Genomic DNA, 11,395 nt, shown 5'->3' with positions numbered 1-11,395 from the left:
AGCCCCAGTGATGTACTGGGCCGATCACACTACTCTCTGTAGTGGACCATTCTAGTTTGTGGGTGATCTGGACACCAAGGAACTTGAAGCTCTCAACCTGCTCCACTACAGCCCATAGATGAGAATGGAGGCATGCTCGGTCCTCCTTTTCCTGTATCCACAATCATCTCCTTAGTCTTGGTTACGTTGAGGGATAGGTTGTTATTCTGGCACCACCCGGCCAAGTCTCTGACCTCCTCCCTATAGGCTGTTGTGTAGTCTGCAAACTTAATGATGGTGTAGGAGTCGTGCCTGTCCTTGCAGTCGTGGATGAACAGGGAGTGCTTTCTCCTATAGAGCTCCATTTTTATGGAACGGTCTGCCTACCCATGTCAGAGACGCAAACTCGGTCTCACCCTTTAAGTCTTTACTGAAGACTCATCTCTTCAGTGGGTCATATGATTGAGTGTAGTCTGGCCCAGGAGTGGGAAGGTGAACGGAAAGGCTCTGGAGCAACGAACCGCCCTTGCTGTCTCTGCCTGGCCGGTTCCCCTCTTTCCACTGGGATTCTCTGCCTCGGGGGGCTAGGGTCAGTTTGTTATATCTGGAGTACTTCTCTTGTCCTATTCGGTGTCCTGTGTGAATTTAAGTGTGCTCTCTCTAATTCTCTCTTTCTCCCTTTCTTTCTCTCTCTCGGAGGACCTGAGCCCTATGCCCATGCCTCAGGACTACCTGACATGATGACTCCTTGCTGTCCCCAGTCCACCTGGCCGTGCTGCTGCTCCAGTTTTAACTGTTCTGCCTTATTATTATTGGACCATGCTGGTAATTTATGAACATTTGAACATATTGGCCATGTTCTGTTACAATCTCCACCCGGCACAGCCAGAAGAGGACTGGCCACCCCACATAGCCTGGTTCCTGACTGATGTGGTGTCTCCTCAATGCCATCAGAGGAATCCTGGAACATGTTCCAGTCTGTGATAGCAAAACAGTCCTGTAGTTTAGCATCTGCTTCATCTGACCACTTTTTATAGACCGAGTCACTGGTGCTTCCTGCTTTAATTTGTGCTTGTAAGCAGGAATCAGGAGGATAGAGTAGTGGTCAGATTTACCAAATGGAGGGCGAGGGGGAGCTTTGTACTCGTCTCTGTGTGCGGAGTAGAGGTGATATGAGTGGATGTATTGATGATAGATTGACAGTATGGCTGAGAAGGCAGAGCCCATGGTGGATTAATGTATTTGTAGATTGCTGCATTAAGTTATGGTACATTTTGAGTTGTATTTGAGTTTATTTTTATTTTTACAGGGACAGTGCACATTAATCAACGTTTCAGTAAAAGTGCCGGTTTTAGCCAGCCGGCTAATTTTCAACCGCAGTCCCTGGGCAGGTTATTAAAAACAATTACAATATAGACAATAGCAACATAGAACAAGCAAGACATAGCATACAGACAGAGCAACATAGGACAAGCAAGACGTAGCATACAGACAGAGCAACATAGAACAAAAAGCAGCAAGACAAAATTCATAAAAGCAACAAAGTGTTTCCACACCTCACAAGCTACAGACAACATGGAAAGCGGCAACACACAGCTAGAGACCATGTTCACAAATCTAATTGACCTTTAGCCATGTCTTCAAGCATTTTGTGAAAGTGTGATATGTGGTGCAGTTATGTGTGTCTGATGGCAGTGTATTCGAGACATGGGAAGCTCTCACAGAGAATGCAGATTTACTAAAGGTGCTTTTCCTTAGGGGAACTATACAGTCACCTCTCATGGCAGACCTTGTGGATCTGCTGCCATATGTCTGGGTTTTCTGTTTAACAAAAATATTGAGTGGAGGGGGAGCCAGGCCATTAAGGATCTTGAATACAAGACATGCGTCGGTGTATTGCACAAGATTTTCCCAACTCAAGAGCTCATGCTTTCTAAGGATGTGACAATGATGATGGCTATTGGGCTTCCTATCAAGCACTTTGAGAGCCTGTTTGTAGACAGACTGAATAGGTTTTAATGTTGTACAGCAAGCTTGGGCCCAACTAGTCAAGCAGTATGTTAAGTGGGGAGTATCATAGATTTGAAGTACAGTTTTGCTACCTCTGTAGTCAAACAATTTCGTATAAATCGGAAATTAGCTAGGTTGAATTTGGTTATTTGAATTACCTTTTTCACATGCTTTTTAAAAGAGGTTGGAATCAAGTATGATGCCAAGGTACTTAAAATCGGATACCACCTGGAGCTTCTCCCCTGACACATAGACATCTGGCTCAGTAGCATCTGTTGCCCTCTTTGTGAAGAACATGCAAACAGTTTTTTCACATTGAGATGCAAACACGAGTCACTGAGCCACTTTGTAACCTGGACCATTACAGTAGTGAGTTCTTGTGCAGCTTGTTGTTTGCTCTTTGCATGCACATATATCACTGTATCATCTGCATACATTTGAACTTCAGACCCAGTACAGACAGAAGGCAGATCATTAATGTACAGGCTGAACAGGAGGGGCCCCAGTATTGACCCTTGGGGCACGCCCACATCATAGCTACGAGTGGGCGACAGCTCATTGCTCACTCTGACACACTGAGTTCTGCCTTCAAGGTATGATTTCATCCATCTCAAAGCATCAGGGGAAAAGTTGAACTTGGACAATTTTGTGATGAGAATCTCATGGTTAACAGTATCAAAAGCCTTCCTTAGGTCCAGAAACACAGCCCCAACAGCACCCCCTTTGTCCATCTTGGACTTCACATTTTCAGAAGAAAGCAGTTGGCCGTTTCTGTGGAGTGTTTCGCTCTGAAGCCAAACTGCATGGAGTGTAATGTGAAGGGGCTGTTGTTGAGGTGGGCAATCAGTTGTTCTGCTACACACTTTTCAACAACCTTTGACACCACAGGTAGTATACTAATGGGCCTGTAGTTACTCACGTCAGCAGGGTCGCCTGATTTAAAGATGGCCGTTATTATGGCCGACTTCCATACCCTTGGAAACACACCGAGACCAATAGATGTGTTGGTGACCTTAGTAAAGGGGCCAATGAGTGACTCTTTGTAGTTTTTAAGAAAGGTAGAGTCCATCCCAAACACATCTTTGGCTTTAGAGTTCTTTAGTGAGCTAATCACCTTGTTCACCTTTGACTCAGAAACCTCCCTTATGATGAAGACAGGTTGAGTGTTATTCACTAGCACTGAGCCCAAGAAACCAGTGGAGGGGTTATGTGTCAGTACCCTGACAGAGTCAATAAAGTAGGAATTGAAGGCTATTGCTATTTCGACTGCATCCTGTGTTAGATTGTTATTCACCATGATTTCTAGTCTTTTTGCATTTCATACTAACATCATGCTTTCATTTGTGTGGAGCTCATTATCAGTTTATAAGTTAGAATGTTAGCAAGCTCTTACCTTGAGCTAAGAGCTCATGGGACAGCTAAGCCTTTGTGGGGCATTTAAGCCCTGAACCATTCCTGACAGGAAACCCTGTCTCCCAGTCTGCGTCACGCCCATGACGATAGCTACTCGCATGTAAGCAACAACACAGCTAATTTGACTAGTGTTGTGAACGAGCGAGCTAGTTAGCTAGGTAGTATTGTTAGCTATCTAGCTAGCTAGGTTGTTTTCTATTCTGGTTGTTAGCTTGTATAACAGATAACAGCATCTGCCTATAAAGAAATTTGACCTACGAAACAGCCTATAAGGCAGCATCCTGACTTATCAGCATCTGAGGCTGAAACTGAATCTGATCAGCTTGTCAAGAATGGAGCTCACCCACTGTAAATTGTAATAATATCCACAAAACATGAAGTGTCCCTTATAATTATACACATATCAGGTAAGCAAGCTAACAACCAGCACAGATAACAAGCTAGTTTGCTAGTTAGATAACAAGACTACCTAGCTAACTAGCCATGTTACAAGAATAGCCAAGTTAGCTGCGTTGTTCCTAGCATGCAATTGGCTGTGGTCTTGGGGGCGACACGCAGCCTGGTAGACATAGTTGCCTATCAGGTATCGTTCAGGGCTTAAACGCCCCACGAGCACATGGCAATCAATGCAGCCACAGGACTCCTTGATGAGGTGGTTATTGTGCATCTGAACAAATGAATGGATAATGCAAGTATGGAAAGCCGTTATAACATATATTTAACACACATACATATTTTAACTTACAAGCATTTCGCTACATTATTTCACTTATAATTCACTTAATCACAATTCCAGTGTGTCAGAAGTTTACAATCACTACATTTACATTCTGAGGGGCTAATTGACATAATTTGATTCAATTGGAGGTGTTCCTGTGGATATGTTTCAAGGCTTACCTTCAAACTCAGTGCCTCTTTGCTTGACCGCATGGGAAAATCAAAAGAAATCAGCCAAGACCTCAGAAAAAAATTGTAGACGTTCACAAGTCTGGTCATCCTTGGTAGCAATTTCCAAACACTTGAAGGTACCACGTTCATCTGTACAAACAATGGTACGCAAGCATAAACACCATGGGACCACGGGTGCTTTGCTGCAGGAGGTACTGGTACACTTCACAAAATAGATCAGCATCATGAGGTGGGAAATTATGTGTATATGTGGATATGGACAATGACCCCAAGCATACTTCCAAAGTTGTGGCAAAATGGCTTAAGGATAACAAAGTCAAGCTATTGGAGTGGCCATCACAAAGCCCTGACCTCAATCCTATAGAAGATTTGTGGGCAGAACTGAAATGTTGTGCAAGGAGGCCTACAAACCTGACTCAGTTACACCAGCTCTGTCAGGAGTAACGGGCCAAAATTCACCCAACTTATTGTGGGAAGCTTGTGGAAGGCTACCCAAAACATTTGACCCAGGTTAAACATTTTAAAGGCAATGCTACCAAATACTAATTGTTTGTATGTAAACTTCTGACCCACTGGCAATGCGATGAAAGAAGTAAAAGCTGAAATAAATCATTCTCTCTACTATTATTCTGACATTTCACAGTCTTAAAATGAATTGGTGATCCTAACTGACCTAAGACAGGGATTTTTTACGATGATTAAATGTCAGGAATTGTGAAAAACTGAGTTTAAATGTATTTGGATAAGGTGTATGTACACTTCCGAATTCAATTGTATGTGTATGTGACCAATACAATTTGATTTGATTCATGACATTATTTATTTGAAAAATATTTTATTTTCAAAATCAATTAATTTAATTTCTAACATCATTTTTTTAATCGATATAATTAAAAAATATATATATCCATAATTCCCCATAGGCTTCAATGGAGGAACCTATTGTTTATATTGATAATTCAATGTTTTATATAATATATATACACTACCAGTCAAAAGTTTTAGAACACCTACTCATTCAAGGGTTTTTCTTTATTTTTACAATTTTGTTTAACACTTTTTTGGTTACTACATGATTCCATATGTCATTTCATAGTTTTGATGTCTTCACTATTATTCTGCAATGTAGAAAATAGTAAAAATACATAACAACCCCTCTAATGAGTATATGTTCAAAAACCTTTACCTGTAGTATACATATCGATAATGACATTTTTGGAATTAAAAGTTTACGTCAATAAATAATGATTTTATATACAAACTTCAAATTATTGATAATGAATTCTGCATATATTAGCATATATTTAGCATTATTAAGACAAACCAGCTTCTGGTGCTTTGCATGTCAATGATGAGGGTGGCGAGAGAGCGCCAAGAAACTTCACATTTTGTTGCCTTAAAATAAAATGTAAAAAATGTATGATATATATTTGTTTATGTGTACAAGCTGCCCCACATTTCTAAATGAGACAACATTTTCCTAAGTAATCATTTTTATTTCGTTCTGTATGTCTTCACAACCCATAGTTAATATGATTTGATACTTGGGGAAATGGGGAAATACAATAGAGACAATAGAGAGGGCTGCTGCTTCCATATAAATACATGGAATCGATTGAGAATAATACCCCATTGTCACTCCCTGGCCATAGAGAGGTTTTTATTCTCTATTTTGGTTAGGCCAGGGTGTGACTAGGGTGGGCATTCTAGTTTCTTTATTTCTATGTTTGTGTGGTTCCCAATCAGAGGCAGGTGTCTGTCGTTGTCTCTGATTGGGGATCATATATAAGTTGTCCTTTTTCGTTTGGGTTTTGTGGGTAGTTATTTTCTGTTTAGTGTCTGCACTTGACAGGACTATTTTGGTTTTCACTCTTTGTTATTTTGTTCGAGTGTTTGGAATAATACATTTATCATGAACACTTACCACGCTGGACCTCGGTCTCCTTCTTCATCTGACGAAAGCCGTGACACCCATCATATACCCCACTCCAACACAAAAGGTTAATAAATTAATGTCAGGCAGCAGGTAGCCTAGCAGTTAAGAGTGTTGGGCCAGTAAGCGCAAAGTCGCTGGTTTGAATCTCGGAGCTGACTAGGTGAAAAATCTGTCAATGTACCCTTGCACAATGCACTTAACCCTAATTCCTCCTGTAAGTAACTGGATAAAAGTGTCTACAGTCGTGGCTAAAAGTTTGAGATTGACACAAATATTAATTTCCACAAAGTTTGCTGCTTCAGTGTCTTTAGATATTTTTGTAAGATGTTACTATGGACTACTGAAGTATAATTACAAGCATTTCATAATTATCAAAGGCTTTTATTGACAATGACAAGAAGTTGATGCAAAGAGTCAATATTTGCAGCGCTGACCCTCCTTTTTCAAGACCTCTGCAATCCGCCCTGGCATGCTGTCAATTAACTTCTGGGAAACATCCTGACTGATAGCAGCCCATTCTTGCATTATCAATGCTTGGAGTTTGTCAGAATTTGTGGGTTTTTGTTTGTCCATCCGTCTCTTGAGGATTGACCACAAGTTCTCAATGGGATTAAGGTCTGGGGAGTTTCCTGGCCATGGACCCAAAATATCAATGTTTTGTTCCTCGAGCCACTTAGTTATCACTTTTGCCTTATGGCAAGGTGCTCCATCATGCTGGAAAAGGCATTGTTCATCACCAAACTGTTCCTGGATGGTTGGGAGAAGTTGCTCTCGGAGGATGTGTTGGTACCATTCTTTATTCATGGCTGTGTTCTTAGTCAAAATTGTGAGTGAACACACTCCCTTGGCTGAGAAGCAACCCCACACATGAATGGTCTCAGGATGCTTTACTGTTGGCATGACACAGGACTGATGGTAGCACTCACCTTGTCTTCTCCGGACAAGCTTTTCTCCGGATGCCCCAAACAATCGGAAAGGGGATTCATCAGAGAAAATGACTTTACCCCAGTCCTCAGCAGTCCAATCGCTGTAACTTTTGCAGAATATCAGTCTGTCCCTGATGTTTTTCCTGGAGAGAAGTGACTTCTTTGCTGCCTTTCTTGACAACAGGCCATCCTCCAAAAGTCTTCACCTCACTGTGCATGCAGATGCACTCACACCTGCCTGCTGCCATTCCTGAGCAAGCTCTGTACTAGTGGTGCCCCGAGCTGAATCAACTTTAGGAGACGGTCCTGGCGCTTGCTGGACTTTCTTGGGCGCCCTGAAGCCTTCTTCACAACAATTGAACTGCTCTCCTTGATGATCTGATAAATGATTGATTTAGGTGCAATCTTACTGGCAGCAATATCCTTGCCTGTGAAGCCCTTTTTGTGCAAAGCAATGATGATGGCATGTGTTTCCTTCCAAATAACCATGGTTGACAGAGGAAGAACAATGATTCCAAGCACCACCCTCCCTTTGAAGCTTCCAGTCTGTTATTTGAACTCAATCAGCATGACAGAGTGATCTCCAGCCTTGTCCTTGTCAACACTCACACCTGTGTTAATGAGAGAATCACTGACATGATGTCAGCTGGTTCTTTTGTGGCAGGGCTGAAATGCAGTTGAAATGTTTTTAGGGGATTCAGTTCATTTGCATGACAAAGAGGTACTTTGCAATTCATCTGATCACTCTTCATAACATTCTGGAGTATATGCAAATTGCCATCATACAAACTGAGGCACTGAGTTTCAGCTGATGCCATCTAGGAGGCATGACAGGGTGCCAATAAAGCCCCACAGTGGAGGTGTCATAATACCCATAAATCCTAGCGGTCAAACAGGAAAATGGTTCCAATAATTTTTCCACCATTCATTTTTCCCATAGGGGATTTTAAAAACACTGAACATAAGGGCTGTGTTTTGTGTAGGCCTGGTGGGATGTTTTGATAACCATGTAAATCTCTCAGACAACGTGACTTTTATCAATATATTCAGCTCTATTTACTCTCAGATTCGAAAATGCTAATTAGCATCAAAGTAAACATCATGCAAAAATACAAATCCCTGCAAGCTCCTGCGTGTTATCTGTAGCTGAAACCTTTGCTAATAGGTATTGTGTTAATTTAAAATGTGCACAAGACAGTTCACAGAATTGTCAATTTAAAGAACCTTTGCCAATTTATTCATTACTAAATTTAGCTGGCATTAAATAGTTCATCCAAAGATTCTTATCTTTGCCTTGATTTGGCAGTTTTGTCCAGATCATCATGGTGTTTGTAGTTCTTTACGATAGTCACATTTTCAGCTAATTAGCATTTCATTTTTGGGGGGTAAGTGCAGGCAAATATATTGGTATAAGTCACCTTGTGCTAGAAATAGTTACACAGTTATCAAAACGGCACACCAGGATAAGCCTACTGTCGTGGAATTATTGTAATCAAATGGAGAGATTTTTAAATTTCTTCAAAACTTTATTATTTAATTATTGAAATAATGGAGCTTGTCAAAGAGCCCCCGTAGGTGATTCGTTGAGAGCCCAACGAGTGGATTTGAGCCACAGAATTTTATAGCAAAGTCCATCCTCCTGGATGTTCCTCCTCTGGCTACATTGACTTCAATACAACACTTAGGATGCTTGTAGGCCTCACCCCCTTCCATAGACATACATTGTAATTCTGACTACTTCTGGAGGACGTCCTCCATCCAATCAAAGCTTTTGAGGTATGAACTGACATGTTGTCCATCCAGTCATAGAATTAGGATCAAAGAACGAACCCATGATTTGTATTGGGATTGTGCCACAGAGCATTATGGGGGTTCTATGTGTTGAGAAGCTTGGGGACATTGTTGGATAGAGATTAAGAGTGAAAAGTGATAGTTGAGCATTTTTTGGAAATTATTCAATTAAAATTAGTTTTTTCAAATTACAGGAGACATAGGTGAAATATTATCAATTGTTTTCTTAACTTTATTTTTGCGTCCAGTTTGTGCAATTTATTTACATTTGCCTTGCCTAACTTCAGTAATTTAGCTAACCTTAGCTATAGCTAGCTACCAGAGCGAGTGTGCCGTTTTCTGTGCCATAATGGTAACGTTAGAATGGCCAACGCTGCCGAAAATGTTGTGGACTTTTTGTTGACCCCTTCCATTCTCTGGGGTACACGGAAAAGCTGCGAATTAAAAGCGAGGGTCGACCTCTGCCTGAGATCAGTTTCATGAAGAAGGGTGAAAAGGTGAGGGTGTTCAATGGCATCTGGTATCAACAGTATGTATAGCTGGTAAACAGGGAGCCTTTCATCAAGCCGCCTCTATTGCTGGCCTTGCAAGATTTTGAGATGGAAAGTTCCACCGACAAGGGGAACTACAAGGAGCTTGCAGAGGTAATTGCACGTTACGATGCTTCACTTGCTGAACATATCGAACTTTCGACTGTCTTTTCTGGCATATCGAAAACAATTCCGAATTCCCAATGCTTCCATCTCATCATCCATTAAAAGATAAAAGAGAGAGTTTGACGCAGCGCATTTTTTCGCGTGCGCTGAAGTAGGCTTTCCACTTGCATCCAATATACATTTAGCAAATATGATAACACATAATCACTCCGGACAGACACAAGAAACAACTCATGATATAAATGTTGCAGCAGCCTAGGCTACACCTAAACATTAGAAATCTGACACGCTGTATGGGATGAAAACGAGACTATTTTTCAGTCTGATCAACTGTAGGTCACTAATAAGAGCAGCTGCATACAGCCTATGCGCCCTGTCCATCTGGTCAGGATAAACTAATGGTAACGTTATCTATTTATAGTCCATTTGTGTGTCAGGAGAAAATGTGAATGGGATGAAATTGAGTGTATATTTATAATTGGGCTGGCTAGGCTGCCTATACGTGTTTAATCCATAATGATTAACTGGAATTAACGAATCAACATAATAGTGATGACGGATGTGAGTAAATGTTTTGTAAGGCCTACAGTTGCATAGACCTGCATGATGCAAACATGCCTAAAGCAAGCTCAGCCCTGTGAGTTGTATTGCCGTATCAATTGTTGTCTGTGTCTGGGTAGAGGAAATCCCCCTCCCAATCTAGTCTGAATATAATTTATATGAACAAATATAAGATAGCTGCAAATTGTAGTCAGGAATTTAAAAAAAGAAAAAAAAAGTGACCTGATTGTTAAAAACTGGTCCCGTCATAGCCCTTATAAAACCTTTTTACAACTGATTAATCACTGTCATAACTTATAGGGTCCAGAGTATTCCTAGTTAGGTTAACATATAAGGAAAAACTCCAGGCCCCAGGGGGTAAAAATTGACCCACAGCTCTGGGACCTATGGTGGCACCAGTCTGCTTGCAGTAGTCCGTTATCGTCAGGTATGTGGATGATCAGGGCTTTATTCAGGAAAGTTTCTTGGGATTCTTTGAGGTGTCATGTGGGCAAAATGTGCAGTCTGTGGTTGACTCTATGTATTTTGAGATGTTTAAGTTCATAGAGAAACTCGTTGTCCAAACCTACGATGGCGCAGCTGTAATGGAATGTATCTGTTATTTGTATTTACAGCTAAGTCCCCTCCTGTTCCCTGATGAAGAGGAGATGACTACTCCACTCCTCTACCTTTGTCAACATTCTCCTGACATGAACTGAAGCCACGTCTCGTGCCCACTCATCCACTGGCACATTGAATGTTTCCTCACCAATGAGTACCCCTATACATTTTCTGTCATTCCTGTCAATAGAGTCAACTCATTAGAGTCAATCACGTACACAATCACATTATTAGACATCTATGATTTTACTCCTTGCTTGGACTAACTCATTTTTAGCCCTTTTGTTTATCTATGTAGTGTGTTGTGTTATTGTTTTTTGTCTTCCCCGTCAAATCCTGTCCTGCACTGGTCAAGCCTCTGAACACCTCAACTCATGCCTCATACCCTCATTCAATCACTTCTGTGATCCCGCTCAGCCCTCTCATTACCCATAATATTGTACTATAAATGTCTTTATGAAATGCTTTAGGTTAAAGTAATTAGTCTTTGCCGATTTTTGAAACACACTTTGTCGTCTCCGTGCGTTACGCGCCTATACCGTGGGTCTCCCATCCTCCTCAAAATGCTTGTCACCAGCCTCCATAGACCCTAAAGTCAACGCAGGAAGTGCAAA

Source organism: Oncorhynchus nerka, linkage group LG9b, assembly GCF_034236695.1.
Source record: "Oncorhynchus nerka isolate Pitt River linkage group LG9b, Oner_Uvic_2.0, whole genome shotgun sequence".
Classification (NCBI taxonomy): Eukaryota; Metazoa; Chordata; class Actinopteri; order Salmoniformes; family Salmonidae; genus Oncorhynchus; species Oncorhynchus nerka.
This window is presented reverse-complemented; position numbering follows the sequence as displayed.